The sequence below is a fragment of the Crinia signifera genome, chromosome 4, assembly GCF_055691185.1.
Source record: "Crinia signifera chromosome 4, ASM5569118v1, whole genome shotgun sequence".
NCBI lineage: Eukaryota > Metazoa > Chordata > Amphibia > Anura > Myobatrachidae > Crinia > Crinia signifera.
In genome coordinates this window covers 302,651,302-302,665,598 of record NC_139220.1, presented here as the reverse complement: position 1 = coordinate 302,665,598, position 14,297 = coordinate 302,651,302, and the positions used below count along the sequence as shown (strand labels likewise).

The window sequence follows — 14,297 nt, the reverse complement described above, 5'->3', positions numbered from 1 at the left end:
CTCTTCAGTCACCCGATTGGAGAAGCCGAGTTACTCAGGGAGGAGTAACTGCAGCCAGGAGAACGCGCAAGATGGCGGACTTCAATGGAATGTCGAAGGATGACCTCGAGATCGTGTGTCGGAGGAAGGGTGTGGATATCCCTTCCAAAGCAACTGTAAACGAAATGAGGGTGGCGCTCAAGCGCTTGGAGGAGTCGAGTCGGGAGGAGGTGCAGCACGCTGATGGTGACCGTGTCCAGGAGGACAGCCACACAGAGGACCTTCATCTGGACCCGGTGAGACTCACAAGCCCCGCCCCCTCTAGCAGCAGCCACGTTTCCCAACATTCCCTAGCAGGGCCAGGATCCCCGCGTCCCAGGGTGGACGGCGCGGATAGCCTAGCGGATCGGCTAGCGGAATTAGGGGAGAGGGCAACGGAACAAGAACGCATGCTCATCATCCGGATGTGGCATGCGGAGAGGGCAACACAGGCTGTGGTACCCCGGGCGCCGTTGTCAGCTGCTACCCACCGAGTGGGACGCATTCAGCTTGCCAAGTTTGCCGACAGCGATGGGGACATTGATGGACATTTGCAAGTTTTTGAGAGGACTTGTAAACTCCATGATTTGCCCAAACAGGAGTGGGTAAGGCACCTTGTGCCCACCCTGCATGGAGAGGCCTTGGAGGCCTATCGAGGAGTGGCCAATGAGGACTGTGGGGACTATGATGTTGTCGCCAAGGCCCTCCTCCAACGGTTTTTTGTAACTCCTGAGTCCTACAGGAAAAAGTTTCGGGACTTGCCAAAGAATCCGGGCAGCACCCACGAGCAGTTTGCCACCCAGCTGCGGCAGTACTTGGTGAAGTGGGTGCAGGAATCAAAGGCCACAACCTGGGACACCCTGATTGATGTGATCTGCAGGGAGCAGTTCTACCGCAGGTGTGCCCAGGAAGTGAAGGAGTGGGTGCTAGATCGGGAGCCACCCAGTGTAAAGATGGCTGCCCAGCTAGCGGACAAGTATGTGGCAATTCGGTCACAGGGGCTGAAACGCCCAAGTAGCAGCCCACTACAAAGGACTTTACCACCAGGGGGACACCCCTCTTCAGCTCATCGCCCCCCAAAGCAAGCATCTTCCAACCTGGGTGCTCTTGGCCAGCAATCGCCCCGCAGCGTCCCTGCGAGTAATCAGGGATCATCGGAGCCCCACCTGGTCAAGAAGTGCTACAGCTGTGGGAAAATCGGACATCTGAGGATGAACTGTCCCACCCTGCCGGCACCCCATATTCGCGCTACCAATCCGAATGCTGGAGCCCGGCTTGCTTGCTTGACCCGTGGAGATGAGCCCACAGAGACTGTACCCCCTCCAGTCAGTCCGATGGAGTGTGGTGAGAAGCAGGCAGACTCTGCTGATAGAGTCACCTGCATGGCCACGCGGCCTCTACAGAATATGTGGCGGCACCTGCAGTCGGTCCAAGTGGGGCCCCTGCAGGGGGAAGGCCTGAGAGACTCTGGGGCCCCAATCACTGTGGTGAGCCCCAGACTGATTGATCCTGCTGCAGTATTGCAGGGTCGCACTGCCAAAGTTACAATGGCAGATGGAGCGGAGCGAGAGGTACCCATGGCCAGAGTCTACCTGGATTGGGGGGCTGGACCAGAGTTGCGAGATGTTGCCGTCATGGATGGCCTCCCAACAGATGTAGTCCTGGGGAATGATCTTGGGGGTGGAATCGTTACTACATTTGCTAACGCCATCGCCTGGAGTCAAGCTGCCAGACTACAGTCCTTACCATCGACACCAGCACAGCCCAGCCCAGAGGAAAAGACCACAGCGGCCAGACAACTGCCAGCACAGCCAACCACAGCATCAACCAGCCCAGAGGAAAAGACTACAGCGGCTAGATCAGCGCATCTCCCCAGCATGCCTTTTGCCTCTGGTGTGCCTACGTCCCCTAGCAACGCAGAGGATGTGTGTGCCAGATTGTTGTATCCTGTGAGGGTGCCCAGCGATGCTCCTGTTCCTAGTGGTTTGCCAACTCCAGCGGTGAGTATGAGTGACCACACTGACCTTTACATGACTGACCCAAACCAGAATGACCCTAGACATCCCAACCTAGATGCCCCTGTAGAGTGTCCCCCTTTAGAAGAAAGTGAGGGGCACTGTCAGGGGGTTCAGGAGGCTCCGCTCTCTGACCCATCCATGACAGGCATACGGTGCCAAGCTCGCAGCGGCCTTGATGGGGTGGGGGTGGGGAGTGTGTCCGGGCAGGAAGGGTTCAGGCCCAGGGTAGTCAGGAAGGTAGAAGGGGATACACCAGAGAGGGTGGGTTCCCCAAGACGTAGGTCCTTTGAGGAGGACAGGAGGGCAGGTCTGACGGTTGTTGCAGACGGGTGCCCGGGAGAAGTGACAGAGGTGCAGTGCCTGGAGGATAGTGTGGGAGGAGACAGGGGTAGGCCCAGACCAGTGAAGGTAGAGGCGACCAGAGGCTGTCCCCGGCCCACAACCCCCAGACAGGTACTGACCTTAGAAACTGTAAGGCCCTACAGACCAGTTGTCCCTGACTCTAGTTTGGTAGTGATGTCCCTTACAGTAGTGACTAGGAAGGGTCTTCCCAAGACAGTGGACTGTACACCTGCTTGTGAGTTGGCATTCCAGTCACTGAAGGAGGCTCTGGTACCAGCTCCAGTGCTGATGACACATATTTATTACCAGGACATTGTGGTACGGACTATTGCATCACTGCACGGACTGGGAGCAGTACTGAGCCAGGAGCAGCCATGTGGGCAGGAGCACCCTGTGGCTTGTGTGAGCAGAATACTGCTATGGTGGGAGGTGGGGTATGCCACAATTTGGACACACTGGGTGGCAATTGTGTATGCAGCAGACCAGCTTTGGCACAGATGGTGCCACTGGCACCCCACAGGGGTGAAGGAACACCCACCTGATGAAGGTTTGCCCCCTTCATTGGGGGAAACAGACAGACTGTTGTTGTGGGGCCTCGGACTTGGACACTGTGGTGACTGTGTGGACTTTCAGCACCAACCGGATATGGCCCACTGCAGTCTGGGGGAACTGTCTAGGCTGGGGGCCAACACCCCCAGGCTCTCCCAGTAACCCCCAAATGGGCTGCGGGACCAGGAGCCAAGTCGTTGGGACATGGCCCTCTGGTTTCCCGCTTGAAGGGGGGGGGGAGAAGTGTGGCCGGAGAGCCCGGCACACGGGGTTAATGGCGGCTACAGCACTGAAGGGGTTAACTCTCTGTGCTTTGCCGTTATTCAGAACAAGGGCACTTGCCCTGTTTTAAACTGTATGAGTAGCACTGAGCTGGGACAGGACCCCTGCTGCAGTGCTGATGTAAGTTATAGCACTGAGATGGGCACCCGGCACACATATCATATGTATTTATGTAATATATGTTTGGCACTGAGCTAGGACTGCATCATATATTGTGTATTGAATAGAGGTGCTAAAAAGGAAATTTGTGTACCATATGTGATGGGACCCTGAGCCCAGGACATCCTGTGTGTGAGGTGTTGATGAGGCACAGACATTTGTGTTTCGTTATGTAAACCTGCTACCAGGAGATAAATATCTCCCCTGTTCCTGAAAGTTATATATTCTAAGGAAATTGGATTTATCCATTGTAGTATGTAATCTCGGTTCGTTATGCACGGGAAGTAACGTATCAGATTGAGATGCAAATTGTAAATGTATGGGGGAGGATCTGACAATGTCAAAGAGTTTTCTGCCTATATAAGCAGGGCCCTGTGAGCCCAAAGTTGTACTTCTGCCTGTATCTGAATGCTGTAACATCTGTATGCTGTATACCTCTGAAAGGAGAAGAGATCTTTTCAGATCTATTGGCAATAAATCATCTTTTGCCCAAGAAGTCTGCTTCATCTGCGACCAACAGAATTAATTGCAATAATTCCGTTCTCCGGCTGTTCTGGGCATAGCATCCAGCGTCTCCGAGTCTCCGCTCTGCCAGCTACCAAAGCAGAGGTCTGGTCCGTGACCAGTGGGGGACCAGTCGACACCAGCAGTGTGTCGACGCAGGTAGTACTCAGGTGCCCGCGGTTGGGCCTGAGGAGGTATCCGTGGTTCCAGACGCCACGTAGGAGGAGTCTGGTGGTGGCAGCGATAACCCCGCCCACTGCGTAGTGGGTGGAGTCAGTAACAGGCGGTTACTGACGGTAACAGGGAATCCCCTATTGGCCAGGTCCCGTGAGACCAGGAACCGCTATCTGTGGACCCGAAGGGCGTAGCCAGAGCTAAGGGCAGGCGTCCGGTCACAATACCCCTTGTAAAAAAGTTTGAATCTCCGGTAAAATGGCAATTCTTTTTTGAAAATAGATGGACAAGGCCGAAATCTGCACCTTCAACGACTGAAGGCTTAGGCCCGAAGAAAATCCATCTTGTAGAAAATCTAACATTTTTGATAATTTGAAGTGAGATGTGTGAGCTTTTTGCCTCTCACACCATCTAATATAAGTCTTCCAGACTCTATAATAATTTGCCGAAGAAACAGCTTTTCTGGCTTTTATCATAGTCTGCACTACTGCATCAGAAAATCCTTTCTTTTTTAAAATGGCGGTTTCAATAACCAAGCCGTCAAAATCAATCGATCGGAATCCAGGTGATTGAATGGGCCTTGTCTTAACAGGTCTGGTCTCAGAGGTAGACGCCATGAATCCACTGATAACCTCTGAAGCCTCGAGTACCAAGACCTCCTTGGCCAATCTGGGGCCACAAGGATCACCGGAACCTTCTGGTCCTGTACCCTCTTCAACAGTCTCGCTAACATTGGAATTGGAGGGAATGCATAAAGAAGGTCTCCCTGCCAATGAGTAGTCATGGCATCCACTGCCTCTGCTAGCGGATCTCTCGTTCTGGCATAGAACCTGGGCACCTGATGGTTGAACCTGGATGCCATTAGGTCCAAATCCGGAGTTCCCCACCTTGCCGTGATCTGGTGAAACACCTGAGGATGTAGGCTCCATTCTCCTTCCTTGAGCTCCTCCCTGCTCAGGAAGTCTGCTTCTATATTCTCCACTCCTGGAATGAATATAGCCGATACGGCAGGAACATTCTGTTCCGCCCATAGGAAGATTCTGGACACCTCCCACATGGCCAATCTGCTGCGTGTACCTCCCTGATGATTCAGATACGCCACAGCTGTGGCATTGTCGGTCTGAATCCTCAAGGGGAGGTTCCTTAACCTGTCTCCCGCCAAGGAAATCACTTTCCAGACAGCTCTCAGCTCCAAGATGTTGATTGGTAACACTGATTCGTCTGCCGTCCACAGGCCCTGCAGCCTGAGATCCAGGGCTACTGCCCCCCAGCCCCTGAGACTGGCATCGGTAGTTACTACCAACCAGTCCCAGGTCTGTAATGACCGACCCCACTGAAGGGAATCTACCTCTGTCCACCATTTCAAGGAGTCCCGAGTGTCCGCGGACAGCACTATCAACTCCGTCTTCATGGTCAAAGTGTTTCCTGACCAGGCTGACAAAATGTTCCATTGGAATACTCGTGAGTGGAACCTGGCAAATTGAAGCGTTTCGAATGACGCCACCATTTTCCCCAGGAGTTTGAGGCACCTCCACACTGACAAGCTCGGAGCTCTGAGAATCTCCTGAACTAGAGTGACCAGATCCCTGGCCTTTATCTCCGGGAGAAATACCCGATGGAGATGGGTATCCAGTATGACTCCCAAGAACTGGATCCTCTGTGATGGTACCAACTGAGATTTTTGTAAGTTTAAAATCCAGCCGTGAGCCTGCAAAAAATTGATGGCCTCTTTCAAGTGACTTTGAAGCAGGGTTGCTGACTCTGCCTTGAACAGGAGATCGTCCAAATAGGGTATTACTGTGATTCCCCTGAGCCTCAGCACTGCCGCCATCACTGACATTATCTTTGTAAATACCCTTGGCGCGGTTGCTAGCCCAAAGGGTAACGCCCGGAACTGTAAATGCAGGTCTCCTATGGCAAATCTCAACAGCGTCTGATGTTCCGGGTGAATGGGAACGTGCAGATATGCGTCTTGGACATCCATGGACGCCAGAAATTCTCCCTGGTCCAGACTCAGGAGAACAGACCTCAAAGACTCCATTTTGAAATGGTCTACCCATAGGTGAACATTTAAGGACTTCAAATTTAGTATTGGTCTGAAAGACCCGTCTGGTTTGGGCACCAGGAACAGCGTGGAGTAAAATCCTTTCTTCCACTCTGCCCTGGGAACCGGAATTACCACCCCTTTTTCCAAAAGGGAATGAGCCGCTCTCATCAGAGCTGTGAGCAGGAGCGCCTGCTTTGGTATGGGTGTGGGGATGAACCTCTTCGGAGGCCGCCCTCTGAAAGGGATTTTGTAACCCTGGGTAATGATCTCTAAGACCCAGGAATCCTGGTCTAGAGAAGCCCAAGCGTCCCTGAAGTGTGTGAGACGCCCCCCCACCTTTATCCCTGCCGGGCTTATCCCCAGGCAGTCATGCGGAGGGTTTATCCTCTCCTTTAGAGGCAGGCTTCTTATGGAAAGAGCCAAACTTGGACCTTTGAGATTTGCCCCTGGAGGTCTGAAACTTTCCCCTGAACGATTGTCCCCGAAAGGACGCACCACCTCTAGGGGAGGGCCGAAAGGACGGCCTAAAAGCAGCGAATCTGGATGACTGCTTTGTTGAGGAGGCCGGCAGAAAAGTACTCTTGCCGCCTGTGGCTTGTTTTATAATCTCCTCAAGCTCAGAACCAAAAAGTAACTTTCCCTTGAAAGCTAACAATTCTAGGGCCTTTTTGGACTCATTGTCCGCTTCCCAGGCCTTAAGCCAGAGCACTCTCCTGGCATTAATAGAGACTGTGGACACTCTGGTAGCCATTTTAAGAGCTTCCTCTTCTGCTTCCACCGCATATTCTGCAGCGGCCTTAATCTTTTCTGCTACCAGCAAAGCACCAGGGTCAGCCTGCAGCATGGTGCATAACTCACCAGCCCACTCTATAATGGCCTTAGAAACCCAGGCTGAAGCAATAAGGGGACGCAGGGTAAACCCCACCCCTTCAAAAATAGCTTTGAGGTTTCCCTCGAGCTTTTTATCCACAGAATCCTTAAAAGCTGCACCACCCTGTACAGGCAATACCGTAGCTTTTGATAAACGTGCCACTGAAGCATCCACAACAGGCACCTTTTCCCAGAGTTCAGAATGAGACTCCGGCATGGGGTACAGACTAAGGAATCTCTTAGGCATCTGTAGCCTCTTATCTGGGGTTTTCCAAGCCCCTTCCAATAGTTCCTGTAACCCCTCATCTGAGGGAAAAGTAACAGCCTCCTTCCGCTGTCGCTTAAAAACACCCTTAACAGGGGTCTTATCCTCAACAGACAGTTTTAACGCCTGTTTTACAGCTACAATGAGATCCTCTATACCAGCAGCAGAGGTCTCTTCAAAATCATCACTTTGGTCCCAGGGTGTGTCAGTATACTCTCCTTCCTCCTCCTCTACCACATTAGGCATAGCATAAGACCTTTTAGGGGTCCCTGCAACATCATCCATTTTGTCCAGTATTTCACTGAATCTGTTGATCCCCTTAGCAGTATCCTGCATCACCTGAATAAGCGCAGGATCTGCCTGGGTAAGAGGCAAGGAGCCAGACGACTGCTGAGATGATGGCATAGGTCTCTGTGATTCTACCAGCACATCACTCTGCCTGTCCAGAAGCTGCACCAAAGCGTTTACAGACCTGCCTAGGGCACTGGCCCACGCAGGTTCACTCTGCTCTGCCCTATGGTGTTCACTGCCCATGGGTCTCACATCAGCGCAAGTAATACATAAGCCCCCCTTGGCCATCTGCTCAGGGACAAACTTTTGTGTGCAAACATTGCACGCGCTCAGTGCACTAAGGGCTCCCTCCCCCAAAACCACAGCCTGATGCTCAGACATGATGCAAGTGAAAAATATATATATCTCAATATACACAGTGCAAACAATTGTACAAGCGCTTATACAAAGTCAATGCACCCAGTCACTTAGCTGTCTGTAGGTTTCAACTGCGGGGAAGCGATGCCCAGGAAATCCAAGTCACTCTGCCAGGATCAATTAGCCAGCTCAGCTCCGCTGCAAGCGTTCTGAAAGTCGCCAAAGTCAGAGTGAAGGAAGAGACCAAAAGTCCCTGCTGCTGCGGGGTCCGTGACCTTTTGGCGCCAACCACCCCCAGCTAGCCGCTCCTTAGGTAGGATTTCCTTGTTCCAGTGTCTCCCCCTCAAATGGGGACCACTTGGAACATGCCTGTCACAGCGCTGCTGTCCTCTCAGTCAGGAGCTCAGCGTGTAAGCTCCGCATAAAATGGCCGCCGCCATCACGGAGCGCCTGTCCCCCATGATCCCCACCTAACTGTGGAGCCGGTTTCAGGATGCTCCGGAGCCCAGGCAGCCTCATAAAAGAGGCTAAAAGCGCTGCACAGGGAGGCCAGACAGCGTCTACCCTGTGCACAGAGAGCTGACAGGACGCGCTTCTGTCAGCTCCTGCTGCGCTAGCAGTGTGAGGATTCACTATGAGAATCCTCACACTGTGCCTACCTAGCTAGGGTAATAGTTAATAAAATAATAAAGAATCCCCTAACTACTCTATTTCTTCGGCTGCTCCCGCAGCCCTTTAGAATAGCACCCACTCCAGTGGGCACCTAACACGAACTGAAGAGTCCAGGGATGCAGTAGGGGAGGAGCCTACCCTCTAAAGCTTTAGGATAGGTGCCTGGCTCCTTCAGACCCTCCTACATCCCAGTGTTGAGCTGTGTCACCAGGACCATTGAAAGAGAAAGAGAGTGTCAGAGAGCAAGAGAGTCAGGGAGAGATAGGGGTAGAAAAAGGAGAGTGAGCAGGAGAGACATTGCCAGGACAGTCAGGTAGGATGGATGGATAGATAGAGGTACAGTACAGATTGGGGAAAATGGTTGGAATGAGCACCATATGCTGCATCTATGAATATATGGATGGACTGGGGCAAAGATGGACAAATGGGCAGACAGTATGGGGGGATCACACAGGTGAGGCAGACTGGCACTAGAGGGGGTGCAGGCCACACAGGTGGGGCAGGCTGGCACTTGCAGGCCACACAGGTGGGGCAAGTTGACACTTGCAGGGGGGTGTAGGCCACACAGGTGGGACAGGCTGGCACTTGCAGAAGGATGCAGGCCACACAGGTAGGACAGGCTGGCACGTGCAGGGGGTGCAGGCCACACAGGTGGGGCAGGCTGGCACTTGCAGGGGGTGCAGGCCACACAGGTGGGGCAGGCTGGCACTTGCAGGGGGTGCAGGCCACACAGGTGGGGCAGGCTGGCACTTGCAGGGGGGTGCAGGCTACACAGGTGGGGCAGGCTGGCAATTGCAGGGGGGTGCAGGCTACACAGGTGGGGCAGGCCCACACAGGGGGGGGGGGGGATGACATATGTATGCTGGTGGTTAGGGCAAAACATGCCACAAGAGGTACTGTGCATTAGCCCGCCCCCCATATCCCCTTCCCTATCCCCTTGGGGTTACATACTTTTCCAGGGGTTAACATTCTCTGCAGGGGTTAACATGTGCTTACACAGGAGGCACCTCTGGGCAGGTCAGTGGCAGCGTTTCCTAGCCCCCACCTGCTGGAGATCAGCAGAGCGGCCAGGATGCATGACCCCCCTCTCCCCCTCCCAAGGGACCAGCGGCAGCGCACTGAGCAGCGCCCGCCCCCGTCCCCTGGAAGTCAGCAGCGCGAGCTGGGTGCCCGACCCCCCCTCAGGGAACAGCGGCAGCGCACTGAGCGGCGCCCGCCCCTGTCCCCTGGAAGTCAGCAGCGCCCGCCCCCGTCCCCTGGAAGTCAGCAGCGCGTGCCTCCAGAGGAGGCACCGAGTTCTTTAGCAGCAGCTGCCGCACTGAAGTGGTCGACGGTGCGCTGCCGCTGCTGACTTCCTGCAGACTCTGTGCGCTGCCGCTGGTGGTCCCTTAGGAGGGGGGAGGGTTGGACACCCTGTCCGCGCTGCTAACTTCCAGCAGGTGGGGTACGGGGTTGGGCCCCACTCAGTGCGCTGCCGCTGGTCCTTGAGGGGGGAGTCGGGCACCCACCAGCCTGCGCTCCTGACTTCCAGGGGACGGGGGCGGGCGCCGCTCAATGCGCTGCTGCTGTTCCCTGAGGGGGGGTCGGGCACCCAGCCCGCGCTGCTGACTTCCAGGGGACGGAGGCGGGCGCCGCTCAGTGCGCTGCTGCTGTTCCCTGAGGGGGGTCGGGCACCCAGCCCGCGCTGCTGACTTCCAGGGGACGGGGGCGGGCGCCGCTCAGTGCGCTGCCGCTGTTCCCTGAGGGGGGGTCGGGCACCCAGCTCGCGCTGCTGAATTCCAGGGGACGGGGGCGGGCGCTGCTCAGTGCGGTGCCGCTGGTCCCTTGGGAGGGGGAGAGGGGAGTCATGCATCCTGGCCGCTCTGCTGATCTCCAGCAGGTGGGGGCTAGGAAACGCTGCCACTGACCTGCCCAGACCAGATTCTGCTTCATCTCTCCCAAAAAATCTGGTCGCCAGGAAGCAGAATCTGGTCGCCATGGCGACCGGTATTTGTCGAGCCCTGGTATACGTATAATGTGCACAGTGTTATTATACAGCAGGACGCTGCCCTAGGTTATACACAGGATACACTAGGGACTATTTACCAATAGCAGCTACCTCTATATATACTGTATATGTATAATGTGCAGTGTTATTATACAGCAGGACACTGCCCTAGGTTATACACAAGATACACTAGGGACTATATACCATTAGCACCTACCTCTATATATACTGTATATGTATAATGTGCAGTGTTATTATACCATACCTCCCAACTTGTGTCCGGATGAAATAGGGACACTCGCGCGGCGAAGCCGTGCGAGCGTCCGAAAAGGGGGCGGGGCGTATTCAAATGAGGGCGCGGCTTAAGCTAATTAGCCGCGACCTCATTTTCATACGAGAATAGACGCTGTGCGCATGCGCACAGCGTCTATTCTACTAGATTGGGGGGTCTCCCAACTGCCAGCCCCCGCAGCGGGACAATGCCTGCCGCGGGTGGGACGTCGGGACAGGACCCGAAAATCGGGACTGTCCCGACGGAATCGTGACAGTTGGGAGGTATGTTATACAGCAGGACGCTGCCCTAGGCTATACACAGGATACACTAGGGACTATTTACCAATAGCACCTGTCTCTATATATACTGTATATGTATAATGTGCACAGTGTTATTATACAGCAGGACGCTGCCCTAGGTCATACACAGGATACACTAGGGACTATATACCAATAGCACCTACCTCTATATATACTGTATATGTATAATGTGCAGTGTTATTGTACAGCAGGACGCTGCCCTAGTAATACATAGGATACACTAGGGACTATATACCAATAGCAGCTACCTCTATATATACTGTATATGTATAATGTGCACAGTGTTATACAGCAGGACGCTGCCCTAGGTCATACACAGGATACACTAGGGACTATATACCAATAGCACCTGTCTCTATATATACCGTATATGTATAATGTACACAGTGTTATTATACAGCAGGACACTGCCCTAGTAATACATAGGATACACTAGGGACTACATACCAATAGCATCTACCTCTATATATACTGTATATGTATAATGTGCAGTGTTATTATACAGCAGGACCCTGCCCTAGGTTATAGTATACACAGGATACACTATGGACTATGTATATGCCAATAGCACCTAGGCTATCTCTATATATACACCGTACATCGTGCATTGTTATTATACACCACAGGCCAGAGCCGCATATTTCCCGCCTACCGCCCAGTCACCCCACACATACATCCCCTGGTCATACAGAGCATGAATGGCGGCACCAGGCGGCTCAGAGACGGATACACTGGACACAAGGTAAATTACCTCACAGCCGGGTACCTCCTCTCCCGATAAGAGCGCCTGCAGCACAGGCCGCGTCGGAGCTGCGACGGCGGGACAGTCAGTCAGAGAAGTGATGACGTGAATACATCGGAAAGGGGGAGGAGACTGGGCGGTAACACGGGGAAGTGGGCGGAGACTTGGCGGGAACTCGAGGAAAGGGGAGGAGAAACACTACAGCGTGCAGAGACTGGGCGGTGACAAGGGGAGGAGTTTCACTTGAGACTCGGTGGCCATGAGAAAACGGGGCGGGGACACGAGCGATTGGTATGAGAGTGGGCGGAGATAGAGGATGAAGGGCAGAAACACGTGACGGGCCGTGCCTTATGTAATCGGCAGTGATGTCCCATGATCCTTTTCTCTGAGTCAGTCCACAATGCTGGCAGTGATGACACCTACGTGAATTACAGTTCAAATAAAAAATGTTGTGAGGGCATCTAACAACTTCCGCCCACACTGAATGTCACATCCTGTAATCAAAATTGAAGGGGATCTAGTCTCTACCGTAATACAATGGGCTGTGGTTGGACGAATGGGCCACAAACATATTAGTATCTACAGTTTCATGAGGAAAATTACATATTAAAGTTACCAATGACCATAGAGCTTCCACCATCATGTCCTCCTGTGTGTCGTGTGCTCCATAACACCCAGCAAATAACAGATATGAAAGGGATGCCGGCGCAGTGAGTTGGGGTAATGCATACCTCCCAACTGTCGCAATTACTGCGGGACAGTCCCGATTTCGGGTCCTGTCCCGCTGTCCCACCCGCGGCAGGCATTGTCCCGCTGCGGGGGGTGGCAGTTGGGAGACCCCCCAATCTAATAGAATAGACGCACAGCGTCTATTCTCGTATGAAAATGAGGTCACGGCTAATTAGCATAAGCCGCGCCCACATTTGCATACACCCCACCCCCTTTTCGGAGTGTCCCTATTTCGCTTAATCAGAAGTTGGGAGGTATGGGAATGTTCTCTCTCCGGATATTGTAGCAGCAGCTGGTGCAACAGTCGCTTCTAGAGTGGCGTAAGTTCAGCCATGTCACTGGGATGCAAGGTGCCCCCCTTACCATTATACCAGTGCCAGGGAGAGGTGCCATGTTATTTATTACCACTACCAGTAATTTATATAGCGCACATATATACTACAGAGCTGTACAGAGAATATTTGAACATTCATCAGTCCCTGCCCCAGTGGAGCTTACAATCTATATTCCCTACCACATGTACACGCACACACAGACATTCTAAGGCTAATATTGTTGGGAGCCAATTAATCGACCAGTGTATTTTTAGACTGTGCGGAAACCGGAGTACCCAGAGGAAACCCACGCAAGCACGGAGATAATATACAAACTCCACCCTGGCCATAGTAGGAATCAAACCCATGTCTGCAGTGCTGTGGGACAGTAATGCTAAACATTACACCATCCATTATGCCCATGTGGTGGGCTACCCTGGCTTCTGGGGCTGTTGTTATAGCCCTAAGGCCGGTTTCACACACTCCGGCTCCTGCCGGACGGTGAAATCCCGCACGGCCAGGGAGCCGTGCCGCACACAGTAGTTTATCATGGAGGGGATGGCCACAGCCCGGCAGCCGTCCCTTCCAGGGGCGGGATCCGGCTGCAGCCGTGCGGCCGGGCCGTGGCCGGCCCGTGCGAATGGACACAATAGTGTCCATTCACAACTAATGAGTGCTGCACGGCTCCCTGGCCGTGCGGGATTTCACCGTCCGGCAGGAGCCGGAGTGTGTGAAACCGGCCTAAGGGCTATTTCACACTGTCCGGCTCCTGCCGGACGGCAAAATCCCACACGGCTTAAAGGCCGTGCCGTCCCTGCAGTGTATAATGGATTGCTCAATATTTCCAAAACGGAATTACTTATATTCCCGCCAACTAAGAACAGTTACCATCCTGACATCTCCATCGCTGTTGACAACTCGATAATCTACCCTACCCCACAAGCTCGTTGCTTAGGGGTCATCCTCGACTCTGAACTGTCCTTTCTTCCCCACATTCAATCTGTCTCCAAATCATGTTACATGCATCTAAAAAACATATCCAAAATACGACCCTATCTCACACAAGACACTACCAAATCTCTTATCCATGCACTCATTATATCCCGCATTGATTATTGCAATAGTCTCCTAACTGGTCTTCCCAAGAACAGACTCTCACCACTGCAATCAATTTTAAATGCTGCTGCTAGGCTGATCTTCCTTGCAAGACGCTCATCGTCTACTGATCCGCTCTGCCAGTCCCTCCATTGGTTGCCTGTATATTACCGTATTCAATATAAAATACTTCTACTTGTTTATAAAGCTATTAACCATACTGCACCAGCATATATCTCTGCACTTATCACAAAATATCTCCCATCTCGAACACTACGCTCTACACCA

General features: G+C 53.2%; 1 protein-coding gene across 3 annotated transcripts in view; it reads right to left on the bottom strand.

Annotated features, from left to right (window-relative positions):
- The window catches only part of LOC146075765 (uncharacterized), a 55,277-nt gene extending 43,248 nt beyond the window's left edge, over nucleotides 1-12,029 (bottom strand). For 2 of the 3 annotated variants that reach the window (XM_083185355.1, XM_083185352.1), the window contains exon 1: nucleotides 11,881-12,029. The gene's annotated coding sequence lies outside the window, so the exon portion shown is untranslated. The remainder of the gene's footprint in view (nucleotides 1-11,880) is intronic. The other variant, XM_083185356.1, reaches the window with a different exon arrangement.
- Nucleotides 12,030-14,297: the final 2,268 nt, after the last annotated feature.